The 12,715-nt window shown below is 47.1% G+C and overlaps 1 protein-coding gene across 5 annotated transcripts in view; it reads left to right on the forward strand.

The window, feature by feature from the left end:
- The window catches only part of SNED1 (sushi, nidogen and EGF like domains 1), a 3,096,442-nt gene that overhangs the window by 113,077 nt on the left and 2,970,650 nt on the right, over positions 1 to 12,715 (forward strand). The window lies entirely within an intron of this gene.

The raw sequence follows: 12,715 nt of genomic DNA on the forward strand, positions 1-12,715 counted from the left end.
GATGAATACAGGCCCCAGCTAGGCCCGCAGGACACAAGGGTTCGCTCTCCTGCAATGGAATCTATAAGGAAGTTGGCACGGAAACTGCAAAGTACAAAGACAAGGTTTATTAACCCTTAAGGGTGGTCCTACAATCTATACAACACTCTTCAGTATTGCATAGAGTAGCACAAAGAACTTGCATACATGGTCCCCTTTTATACACAACAGAGGGGCTCATAAGTGGGTGGATACAACATGAGGCAGAGAATATTACCATTTATGGTCATTTTCGATACTGAATCAATACATGGGCGGAGCTGACACACTCCTCAAGCCCGCGAAAGCATGGTCAAGCAAGGCTAACTGATAACAGATGTGGTCAAGTCTGGGCATGCGCCAGATGGACAAAGGAGCTATTTATAGACTGTTACTAGGCAGATTACAAAAGCAACTCACATGGAGGTAGGACTCTTCTCGTGCTGAACACGTGGAGACATGACCGTACAAAATGGAGTCCGAACTTCAGTCAACATAACAGAAGAGACATGCTCTAAAGAAGGGGAATTCATGTCTTTAGTAAATGCTTAATCACATCGTTGTTTCAATTTACAACAGACGACCCTTTCAGCATTTACTGAAGACATCCGGTTTGTTAGGATAATCATCATATATGTCAATTGTCATCATTTCTTCGACTTCCTTAGCTAAACGTTTCTGATAAGCGACATCGGCAATAGCTTTCTTATCGGGAATACAGAATGATACACATAAGGAACAGAGCAAAGGACCACATTGAACACAGATACAACAAGAAAACAGAACTGCTACAATGATACAGAGACCAGTTAAGACCTTCCACCCCCAGGCAGTGATCAATGCCCAAAACCATCCAGAAAAGGACCAGGTGCCGTTTTCTGTATGGATTTCAGCTGCAATTTTATGCAGCCTGTTAATAGCATTATAGACTGATGGCGTGTGGTCAGGGATAAACACACAACAGCTACTTCCAATAATTTTACAAGCTCCACCTCGATCGGCTAACATAACATCTAGCACCATGCGATTCTGCAATGCAACAATTCTAGTAATTTGCAATTCTTCCGTAAGATTCCCAAGAGCAGCAGCAGTTTGGTTTGTCACAGCCTCTACCACTCTTGTTAACCTTCGAACCTTCCTACTGTTTAGGGCAGCTCCAACAAAGAAAAACAATCCTAAATTAAAATCAATATACTGTTGCAGACTGGTATCAGTCTGATCTACATCATCAATTGATAGAGTACGTTTATACCTATTTACAGTCACATTATTCAATAATTTCAGATCTTTATGATAGGATGCTGGTGCTAAGAATACAGGAGGTAATAGAAATGCCACATAGCATACCCCAGACCAACCAGCCGGCAAGCGGTAATAACCTTTATTTCCACACACAAAGTATGTATTATGGGAGGCTAAAAAAGTACTATTGTTCAACCCATCGATGTTCAAAACAGTAATACAATCACTAACGCCAACAGGAATAAAACCCACACTCTGGACACACAGGTCCGCTTGAGCTTGTGCCACTTGAATCACAAATTTGTCTTTTCCCACAGTGTCTCTGGTGTTCGTGAAAATATAGGGGATCGATTCATTGTCTGGTCGGTACTCTTCCCATTCCCAAATTGTCCCATTCGCTTGCGGATACCCATTTTTATCCTGATGGCATTCTTTGTTGAGTCTGAAGAGTAATCGTCCCACTGGCGGTTTCCGAGTGGCAAAAAGCAAAGTGTACCATGCTCTACAAGAGCCATTATGAGAGAAAGGAAGTGGTATGAATGGCGTTCCTCCTTTCTTCTGATGGGCTGGCATCATCCCACATATCCAACAGTTCGTAGCGTTCGTAGCAACGTGGGTATGGTGCAGCATCTGGATAAAAGTGTTATTCAAATAAGACTGTTGATGCTTCAACTCTTGATACGGTAATGTATAAAAGTAGTGCTCCTCAGGCACCGGAGTTGTCAACACAAGTAATTTTCGAGCGGGAGTCACATCCTCCACGAACCATGTGGTTATCCCAACGATAGCTACTGTCAGCATGAACCCTGACGCACAAAGGATTTTCTTTTTCTCCATGTCAGAATAAAGAATCAATATCTTCCTGAAACTAAAAGGTTTGTCAGAACTCTTCCCCTTGGGCAGCGGTCGATTTCTTCACCAGCGGGCCAAGACGGGTGTCGCTACACTAATGCAGGGCTGATCCCCCCCCCTTGCCTCATTGGCTCTCCGTTTCACTAACCCAAGGGCCGTTCTGACAACATGTCCCGGTACTGAAGAATTCACTTCCTTGGCCTGAGATGATATCGCTCTCCTCCAGGAGTCGCGTGGTCCGGGAAGAGCTCCTCAGTGGCGTTTGGCTCCGTAGCACGGCCTTTCTCTGCAGCCAGGATTTCTCGTTGATCAGTCAGTACAGCGGGTTCCACCAGTCCAGGCGGCACCTTCCGACAGTGCAGGGAATGGATCCAATTCTTTCTGTTGGAAACTCGCACAGCCGTCCTCGTTGCAAGGAGAACCTGCTCAGGACCCACCCATCTTGGTTCCAAGCTGTTCGTCCTGTCGAAGATCTTTACCATGACATAGTCGCCAGGTCGGAGACTATGTCCTTCACCGGTAGACCGATCAGGGAGCGCCTCTCGGACCTGTTGATGAATAGAAACCAAGTTATCCGTTAACTGTGCCAGATAATCATTCATCATTACACAAGGTACATCGTACACAGTCTTAGGTTTTGGTGGACCCCAAATATTCATTGGGCGTCCAAAGACAATCTCGTATGGTGTAAGACCGGTTCGAGAGTGTGGTACCGATCTAATTGACAATAACGCCAGCGGTAAAGCATCTGGCCAAGTCAAAGACGTCGAAGCTTGAATTTTAGCGATCTTGAGCTTCAGTGTACCATTATACTTCTCGACTAGTCCCGCAGACTGAGGGTGAAACACTGCGTGGAACTTCTGGGTGATGCCCAGGCCCTTCAAAACATACTTTATAACATCCGCTATAAAGTGGGGTCCATTGTCACTCCACAGAAGTCTACAAACGCCATATCGAGGGAAGAACTCCTTCAATAGCAGCTTAGCGGTAGTCATTGCAGTATTGTCTTTCGTAGGGTACGCTTCAACCCATTTACTGAAGGCGCAAACCACTACTAGAACATACTTAAAATTGTTACAGCGCTCAAGCTGGATGTAATCCATCTGCAAAACCTCGAAGGGTGCAGTAGGTGTCACAAATCCTCCTGCTGGAGTTCGGGTACCTTTCCCTGGATTATACCTCAGGCAGATCATACAGGTCTTCACCACCCTCTTTGCCGTGCTAGCAATCTCTGGATGCTCCCAAACTTGAGTAAGCAATTTCACAATTGCGGAAGCTCCAACATGTGCTAGCGCATGTGCCATCTGAACCATAGGTTGTACAAAAGCCGTGGGTAATTTCCATCTATCCATCTGCCTATTTCTCCAGCAGCCCTCATCATCCAATTCTCCCTCACTGGCCCATTGCTCCCGCTCTTTATCAGAAGCGGTCCTTTGCATTTCTCGCACTTCTTCCTTCGCATCATGCCATCTTTCCACCTGTGACTTCACTACATACATGGCAGTAGCACCGGGCTGCATCGCAGTCTCCCGTGCCACTCGGTCCGCTAACGCATTCCCTTCTCCAACTTTATCGACTACTTTCCTATGGGCGCTACATTTAACGATGGCAATTTTCTTCTGATATGTCAATGCAGTTAAAAGGTTGTGAACTAACTCTCCATGCATTATCTGTACTCCATGTGACGTTAAAAACCCTCTCTCCTTCCAGAGCAGGCCGAAATTGTGCGCTACTCCGAAGGCATAGCGGCTATCTGTATAAACATTCACACACAGTTCTGTACTGAGCTCACATGCTCGTGTTAATGCTATCAGTTCCGCTGCTTGAGCTGATTTCTGTGGTATGCGTGCTGTCTCCACTATTGTTTGCAGTGTGGTAATTGCATACGCTGCTGAAGTCGTACCATCTGGTAGCTTCAGGCACGATCCGTCCACCCACAGTTCTCCATCTACATCCGGAAAGGGCGTATCTTGGAGATCAATACGACCCTTTGTTTGTTCCTCAGTTACAAGAATACAATCATGTGCTTTCCGTGCTTCAGACTGAGTCTCGGGGTATGGCAACAATGTGGCCGGATTTAACGTTACGCACCTCTTTAACGTAATATGAGGAGCCAAAAGCGTCAACTCATATCCCGTTAAACGGGCACTGGTCAAATGCTGCGTCTTTGTTTGATTAAGCAGGGCATCAACAGCGTGGGGGACTAATACCAACAACTTATGGGATAACACAATTCCCTCGCTCTGGCGTATTGACACAGCTGTCGCCGCAACCGAGCGAAAACACTCTGGTAATGCTCGAGCAACAGGATCAAGTACAGCCGAAAAATATGCACAAGGGCGCTGCTTATCGCCGTGCATCTGCACTAAAACTGATAACGCACATCCATCTTTCTCATGCACATACAACGAAAAGGGTTTTGTATAGTCAGGGGTCCCTAACACTGGCGCTGAACAAAGGGCCTGTCGTAATTGCTGAAAAGCAGCGTCACACTCATTTGACCAAGGGATCGGGATAGGCGTGTCTTTTGTCAAAAGGGCTAATAATGGCTTAGCTATGTGTGAAAACCCTAATATCCATTGCCTGCAAAAAGAAACAAGACCCAAAAATGCACGCACGTCCTTCTGTGTGGACGGCGTCGGCGTGTCCAGAATTGCTTGGATACGATCTGGTGTGAGTGCACGCCCCTCCTTAGACAAAAGGTGACCCAGATAAGTCACCTCTGGTCTACAGAACTGCAATTTCTTCCGAGACACTTTATGATTGTGGGATGCCAAAAAGGAAAGCAAGGATAACGTACTCTTTTCACACAACTCCGGGGTGTCAGCCGCCAGCAAGATGTCATCGACATATTGAATGAGGGCGACCCCCTCGAGCAGAACAAAAGAATCCAATTGTCTTTTCAAAGCCTGACTGTAAATGCTAGGGCTTTCTGTGTAGCCCTGAGGGATCCTATAAAAACTGTAAGATCTATTATTTAAAGTAAACCCCAAAAGATCATAATACTGAGCTATGGTCAGGAGGGCTGTCGGGGTCGCAGAGGACCAAGAACTCTCACTCGCCTTTAGACGGGCCGCAACTGCCGGCAATAAATTAGCCACATATTTATCAGCAAAAAGGTGTCGACCCGTATCATCCGTAAGCGACTGGCCACTAAAGTCATGAAATGTCTCCTCAAAGCGCGTAAAGAAGTCTGCAACTGACTCGTCAACTTTCTGCTTACATGAAGCTAACATATTCCAGTCAATCTTTTTAGGGGGGATGATTGTCTTCAGCTTAGTCAGAATAGCAGCGGGGAGATCTAAGATAATCTGTGGTGGTTTCTGCGCGGGCTTCCGTTCCCTATCCACATCCTCAAGCTCAGACCACCGTGCCTTAAAAGCGGCTGGATCATCCACCTTCCGGACAGATCGCCACATATCCGGTGGTAGAAAAAGACCAAAGAACAGATCTATATCCGCTAGGGTCATAACGCAAGAATTCAAGGCCCCTTCGACTTCTTCGTAAAAGGCCGCTGGATTCTTGCGGGGGTCAGGCAATGCATTCTTTAATGCCATAACATCAGCTCTATGCCAGGGAGTATAAACCCAATTATACACAAAATATCCCTTAGCATCAGCGGAGGTGATGTCCGAACTAGTCCCCGCTCCTTTAGGAGGAACATACAAAGGCGCCGCCTCGCGCATTGGTTTAGCATGCACTATGTCACTCTTATCTGACTGGGAGGTGGATGAGTGGCCCTCTGCTGTACACGAATCCGACTGCTTCTCCTCCCCAGCTTGTTGGCGCGCTTTTTCTTTAAGGTTCATCACTGCGTCCCGCAATGCAAACAGCCGCCGAGCCGCATCAGGCGCCTTAGAGGGAGAGAAAACACCGTTACGCAATGCTTTAGCATCCAATACCACATCATCCGGCTCAAAGACACTGGAATATTTCCGAAAGGCAGTAATCACTTCCTCAGAAAAGTGGCCCAAAAAATACAATTTTTCTCTATCCTGCAACAGCTCCCAAGAGTGCAACAATTCATCCAGGGACACCTTGCCCTTGAGTGCACGAAAAGAAACTTGCCGAAGCTCACCCATTCGCTCAGCCGGTAGCATGGACCGCGTGTCTACCTTACCCGGAACCGATTCAGAATCTTGTTGCCTCGGGGCAGATGCGCCAACATAAGGGGGCGGAGAGCGATCTAATAAATAAAAATCGTCATCAAGATTATTAAGGACAGGATAAAGTGGCTGACGAACAGCATATTGACCCGAGACTTGCAGCCTATGCTCTTTCTCTTGTCTCTCCGTCTGTTCTCTTTCCTCCCGACGCTTTGCTTCCTGTGCTCGCACATGATCATTCTTCCATTGCTCTTTATCAAACAGCGCTTTCTCACGTTTCTCTCGCTCACGTACTTCCTTCACCCACAACCGCACACACTCAAACATATCCTGACGAGCACGTCGTTTGCACATACACTGTTCCACATACTCAATCTTACGCATATCAACCGATCCATACAAAGGCCATCGTAACTCAGGATCCTTCTTAGTATATTTCCTCCATACTGTGCTGTACATTATGGAAGAAAGACCATACTTCACATACATGTCCCTATTAGGAGTCCCCTCTGGGGGAGCCGGAGCAGATTCCTCGAGGTTCAACCGGTTTCCAAAGCAGCAGCACCACTTACGGAGTGCGCTAAAAGCAGGCATGCTCAGAAATAATGCAAAATATGCAATATTATAAAGAAAATGGCACTTAATCGTTGCGCCGTTCAAAGTTACACAGCTCCGGAGAAATCTCTCCACATTACCTGCCTATATGTGTTGCAACGCATATATGTTCACAATAACCAATACAAAATATGACCAGTCATCACAAATCAAACTCAAATAGCCAGACCAGGCTTCAAAAACTCGGAGCAAGTACCGTACAACGGTTCTTACCAATCAAGAGTCCAGATTCCAACTGCCAAGCTCCAAAATTCGCCCAAACGGCTTTCACGGCAGGACCGACAGAAGAGGTCTCAGTCGAGGACCGGCGCCACCCAGACGGTCAGCTCAGAAGGGAAGGAAGAAAAACCTCGGGATGCCAGGGCTAAAAACGCCGCTGGCAGTGATCACATCCCCGGCCAAATTCCTCACCTTCGTCGCGACCAGTCCTTCGAGCATCCGAGTCGCCGATGAGCCCAACGTTGGGCGCCAATTGATGAATACAGGCCCCAGCTAGGCCCGCAGGACACAAGGGTTCGCTCTCCTGCAATGGAATCTATAAGGAAGTTGGCACGGAAACTGCAAAGTACAAAGACAAGGTTTATTAACCCTTAAGGGTGGTCCTACAATCTATACAACAGTCTTCAGTATTGCATAGAGTAGCACAAAGAACTTGCATACATGGTCCCCTTTTATACACAACAGAGGGGCTCATAAGTGGGTGGATACAACATGAGGCAGAGAATATTACCATTTATGGTCATTTTCGATACTGAATCAATACATGGGCGGAGCTGACACACTCCTCAAGCCCGCGAAAGCATGGTCAAGCAAGGCTAACTGATAATAGATGTGGTCAAGTCTGGGCATGCGCCAGATGGACAAAGGAGCTATTTATAGACTGTTACTAGGCAGATTACAAAAACAACTCACATGGAGGTAGGACTCTTCTCGTGCTGAACACGTGGAGACATGACAGTACAAAATGGAGTCCGAACTTCAGTCAACATAACAGAAGAGACATGCTCTAAAGAAGGGGAATTCATGTCTTTAGTAAATGCTTAATCACATCGTTGTTTCAATTTACAACACCCCTCAGGTCTTTTTCCACAAAATCTAAGGACTTTATTTGGGATACCGGCTGCAAATTTCAAAGCGGCACAGAGGGAAGCCTCGACCTTTCGCGAGGCCTGGCGAAATGTGTCTGATTGTTGCCTCGAAGATTCCTCGGGAGCGGTTCGATGCCAAAAGGGGTCCCTCTCTCGACAGCCCCAACCCTGATTGCTGTTAAAGCACAGGAGAGCGGGATGGTCAAGCGGGGGAAGGAAAGGATGGGAACAGCAGGGAGGGAGATCTGAAAAGAAAAAGACACTACAACATTAGCCTCCTGGCCCTTAATGGAGGTAACCTCAGCCTGTGGGGGTATTGTATCTAACACACCTGTAAATCAAATAAACTCGTGTTCTCCAGGTGTAATCATCCTGGACTTCACACAATCAATAATAGGTTCTGTAGGTCACTATGGTTTCTATGGAGAAAAGGAGACCTGGTAAGTACATGCACCCTTCACAACTCCACCATGCACCAACTCCCAGCCTCGCCCGGTACTCATACACACCAGAGTCAATGCCGTGCTTCTCGTCACAGGGGAAGAGCAGACTGCCGCCTCTTAAACCCCCTGTTAAAGCATACAAGGAAAGGTGAGTTAAAATACGTCTTTCAACTCCATAAGTATCGCTGGTCACAGGTTAATGCCTCAATAGGGGGTACTGGTTTCCTAATCACCTAACCCCCTCAAGACTTGCTGTGGCATGACAATGTTACCGGTGCTCAGCTCACCAGAATACAAACAACGCCTGTAGCGTATGACTTTGCGAAGAGCAACGCGTTCTCCGCGTTAATGTCACGAGAGCCGGTCGGCTCACAAGGTTCACGATGGTGCAGGTGCACCCTTACCCTACACGGGTGGTCTGTAGATCGGGTAATCGAAATACTGCTTAGAAGTCCTCGGCTGCATCCAGGAATAACCAGCAGCGAAGGAAACGTCAAGCGGCGTTTTAAACAGGAGCCGCTTCCGGGTTACGCCCACGTGAGCGGCGTCAGTAACGGCGAGCTGGGACACCTGGGAACTGTAGTCCCGCTGCCTGGCGTATGGTCTGTCCGGGCTGTCCGTCTCTGTTATAGTTTTCGAGTTGCCCCCACCACTCGGTCAGCCACCCCCAAAGGGCCTTTGCTTTGGTTTCTTGCCGTATGCCCCCGCCACCTCTCCGCGAGGTCGGAGGTGTACATGGTACGCACGATGTTCGGGGGGGGAGGAGCATAATAGCACATCCTTCTTTCGGGGCCCCTTTTCGAGGACCAGGTTTATTCGGATGGTTCCTGTGGAAAAGAGCGACTAGGCGAGGAGCGTGTATATTCGCCGCTGGCTCCCATGAATTTTCTTCGGGTCCGTAGTTTTTCCATGCCAAAAGGTACCACAAGGTCTTGCGTCTCCATTTGGAATCAAGGATTCTTTTCACCTCGTACTCGGGTTCCCCGTCTATTAATACCGGGTTCTGTGGTGGTTGTTGTGGTCTGGTTGAAGGTTTCAGAAGGGAAACATGAAAAACCGGATGGATTTTCATGTGTGAGGGCAAGGCAAGTTTGAACGCCACCGGGTTGACTCTTTTCAGTATGCGGTATGGGCCAATGTACCGCGGATTAAATATACTGTATTTGCGAAATCGTAAATTTCTTGTAGAAAGCCACACGAAATCGCCTTTCTTATAGTCTGGGCCCGCCCTAGGATGTTTATCAGCCTGTGTTTTGTATAGGTCCTTAGATTTTTGTAAGTTCTTCCTAGCGTTCTTCAAGTTCTCTTGTATGAGTGTAATTCGTTCGTGTACTTTAGGTATCCTTTCATTGCCGTGAGGTTTTGCCATGGGGAGGAAGCAGGGATGAAATCCATAAGTACAGTAGAATGGTGAGAGATTACTAGAACTGTGCCGGGCATCGTTATAAGCAACCTTGGCCAACCATAGTAGATCCACCCATTCCTCTGTTGATTGGTCGACATAGCATCGTAAGTATTGTTTTAACGTTTGATAAAGACGCTCTGTCTGTCCGTCTGTTTGGGGGTGGAACGCCGTGGATGTATTGTTTGAAATGTGCAGGGTTGCGCACCAGGTTTTCCAAAACCTGCTGGTGAATTGAGGGCCCCTATCTGTGATGATAACTTTGGGTAGGCCGTGAAAACGAACGATGTTTGTAAGCAATATCGTTGCCAACTGAGATGACGAAGGGAGGCCTGTACATGCAATAAAGTGACCCAACTTTGTAAGGCTATCCACTACCACCAGGATGACTGTGTAATCTTGGTCCTTAGGTAATCCTACAATGAAGTCCATAGATACACTTTCCCAAGGTTTTTCAGGAGTGGGTAACGGTTGCAGCAATCCTGAGGGTTTCCTGTGGTCTGCCTTGGCCTGGCTGCACACTGTGCACTGTTGGATTCTTTCAGTAATGTCTTGTCTGAGTTTGGGCCACCAAAAGTTTCGTGATATTTTCTCCATGGTTTTCTCAATCCCTGCGTGTCCTGCACATGGATTCTCATGACACCAATTGAAGACAGTTTTCCTTAAAATAGCGGTTGGGATTAACAACTGATTTTTCCTCATGGGAAGGCCGTCTTTTATTTGCCATTCGGTATTTTTTCCCATCCATTTCTTCCATGTTACCTTTTTCATGGCTTGTTTCACTTGGTCCAGGAATTTATCTGTTTGAATTACACCGATAACCTTATCGGAGGAAATGATGGCGTGCAGTTCAGGTTGTTCTACAGCAAGGGAATTGTCACGACGAGATAGGGCATCTGCCTTCCGGTTCTCAGCCCCTGGTCTATACGTCACTATGAAGTCGAACTCAGCGAAGAACAACATCCATCGTAGTTGACGCGGTGTAAGCAAGCGGGCTGACTTCATAAATTGCAGGTTTCTATGGTCCGTATAAACCGTGACCGTATGTTTGGCTCCCATTAGATGATGCCTCCACTCCAGAAAGGCGTCTTTGATGGCTAGGAGTTCTTTCTCCGCTATCGTGTAGTGGGTTTCTGCCGTGTTCAACTTACGGGACATATAAGCCACCGGATGTAGTTGCCCGTTATCCTTATTTCTTTGGGATAAAATGGCCCCTACCGCCACGTCCGATGCATCTGCCTCTACTATATAGGGCACTTCAGTGTCAGGGTGAGCCAAAACAGGGGCGGTGGTGAAGGCGGTTTTCAACCTGTCAAAAGCCTTCTGGGTGCCTTCAGTCCATGTATAGGCAACGTTTTTCTTCAGTAGTCCTGTTAAGGGGGCTGATACCTGTGAGAACTGCTGGATAAAACGCCTATAAAAGTTAGCGAATCCCAGAAAACGTTGTAGCTCTTTCACATTCTTGGGAGGTGACCAATCTAGGACGGCTTGTATCTTCCGGACCGCCATCTCTTGTCCCTCAGCTGATAGAATTATTCCCAGGAATTCTACCTTTCTCACCTGAAACTCGCATTTGCTTATCTTGCAATATAGGCGATGTTTTCTAAGAGTAAGCAACACTGCCCGAACATGTTCTATGTGGTCTTCTTCTCTTTCTGAATACACCAAAATATCATCGATGTATACGATGACCGTGATATCAAGGAATTCCCGAAGTACATCTGTCAAAAAGTATTGAAATGCGGCTGGGGCATTACATAGTCCATAGGGCATAACGCAGTACTCAAATAACCCATATCTGGTACGAAAGGCAGTTTTCCATTCATCGCCTTTGCGCATCCGTACCAAGTGGTATGCGCCTTTTAGGTCCAAGCGGGTATATATTACCGCTTGACGCACTTGATCTAATAGCACGGGAATAAGCGGCAAGGGATACCGGTTCTTTATAGTAATGCTATTCAGCGCCCTAAAGTCCACACAGGCTCTAAGTTCTTTGTTTGCCTTTGGTATAAAAAAGAGTGGTGAAGCTGCGGGTGATTGGGATGGTCTTATGAATCCGTTGTGCAAGTAGGTGTCCAGATACTGGCGCAGATGCTTATTTTCCGGCTCGGTGAGGGCGTACACTCTTCCACATGGCACCACTGCCCCTGGTATCAAATCTATTTGGCAGTCGTAGCTGCGATGCGGTGGCAATACATTGGCTTGGTCCTCATCGAATACGTCCTTAAGATCCTGATAGTGGGACGGTAAAAGGACTTCCTTTTCTTCAGCTGTGGCTATCACATGTGTTGTGAAAGGTTCTTTCCCTGGTTTGTGGCTATGGAGGCAATGTTCCTTACAATAGGGTGATGTGAAGTCAATTACTTCTTTCTCCCAATCAATGGCTGGATTGTGCTTTCTGAGCCATGGAAGGCCTAAGATAACCCCAAACTAGGGTGCATGTATGACGTTGAAACTGAGTGTTTCCCAGTGATGGTCTTCCCAGGAAATTACCAGATCTTTGGTACAATGCCGAATGGGGCCAGAAAGCAGTTGCCGCCCATCCACGGTCATCACTATTTCCGGTTCGGATTTGGGTATCAATGGTATCTGCAATAAGGTAGCTAGTTCTTTATCCATAAATAGGCCTGTGGCTCCTGAATCCACCATGGCGGTAAAAGAACACTCCCTTTCCTCCAGGTGCACTTGTAGCCGCACATGGAAGTGGGATGTCGGTCCTTCAACGGTGTTTTGAACCGAAGGGATTGTTTTCATGCCCAAGAACCTCCCTTCTTGATTTCTTGAGCCCTGGGGTTTTCCGCCTTCGTGCCTTCGCCTCCCATACAAGGTAACAGCTCTCTGTCCCTCCCTTTAGGTTTTGCTACACAATCCTTCACGTAATGGCCTTTCTTACCGCAGTATAAACACAATCCATTCCTGCGTCTTTGCTCTTTTTCCTCTGTGGTGAGG

This window comes from Triturus cristatus, chromosome 11, assembly GCF_964204655.1.
Source record: "Triturus cristatus chromosome 11, aTriCri1.1, whole genome shotgun sequence".
NCBI classification, from domain to species: domain Eukaryota; kingdom Metazoa; phylum Chordata; class Amphibia; order Caudata; family Salamandridae; genus Triturus; species Triturus cristatus.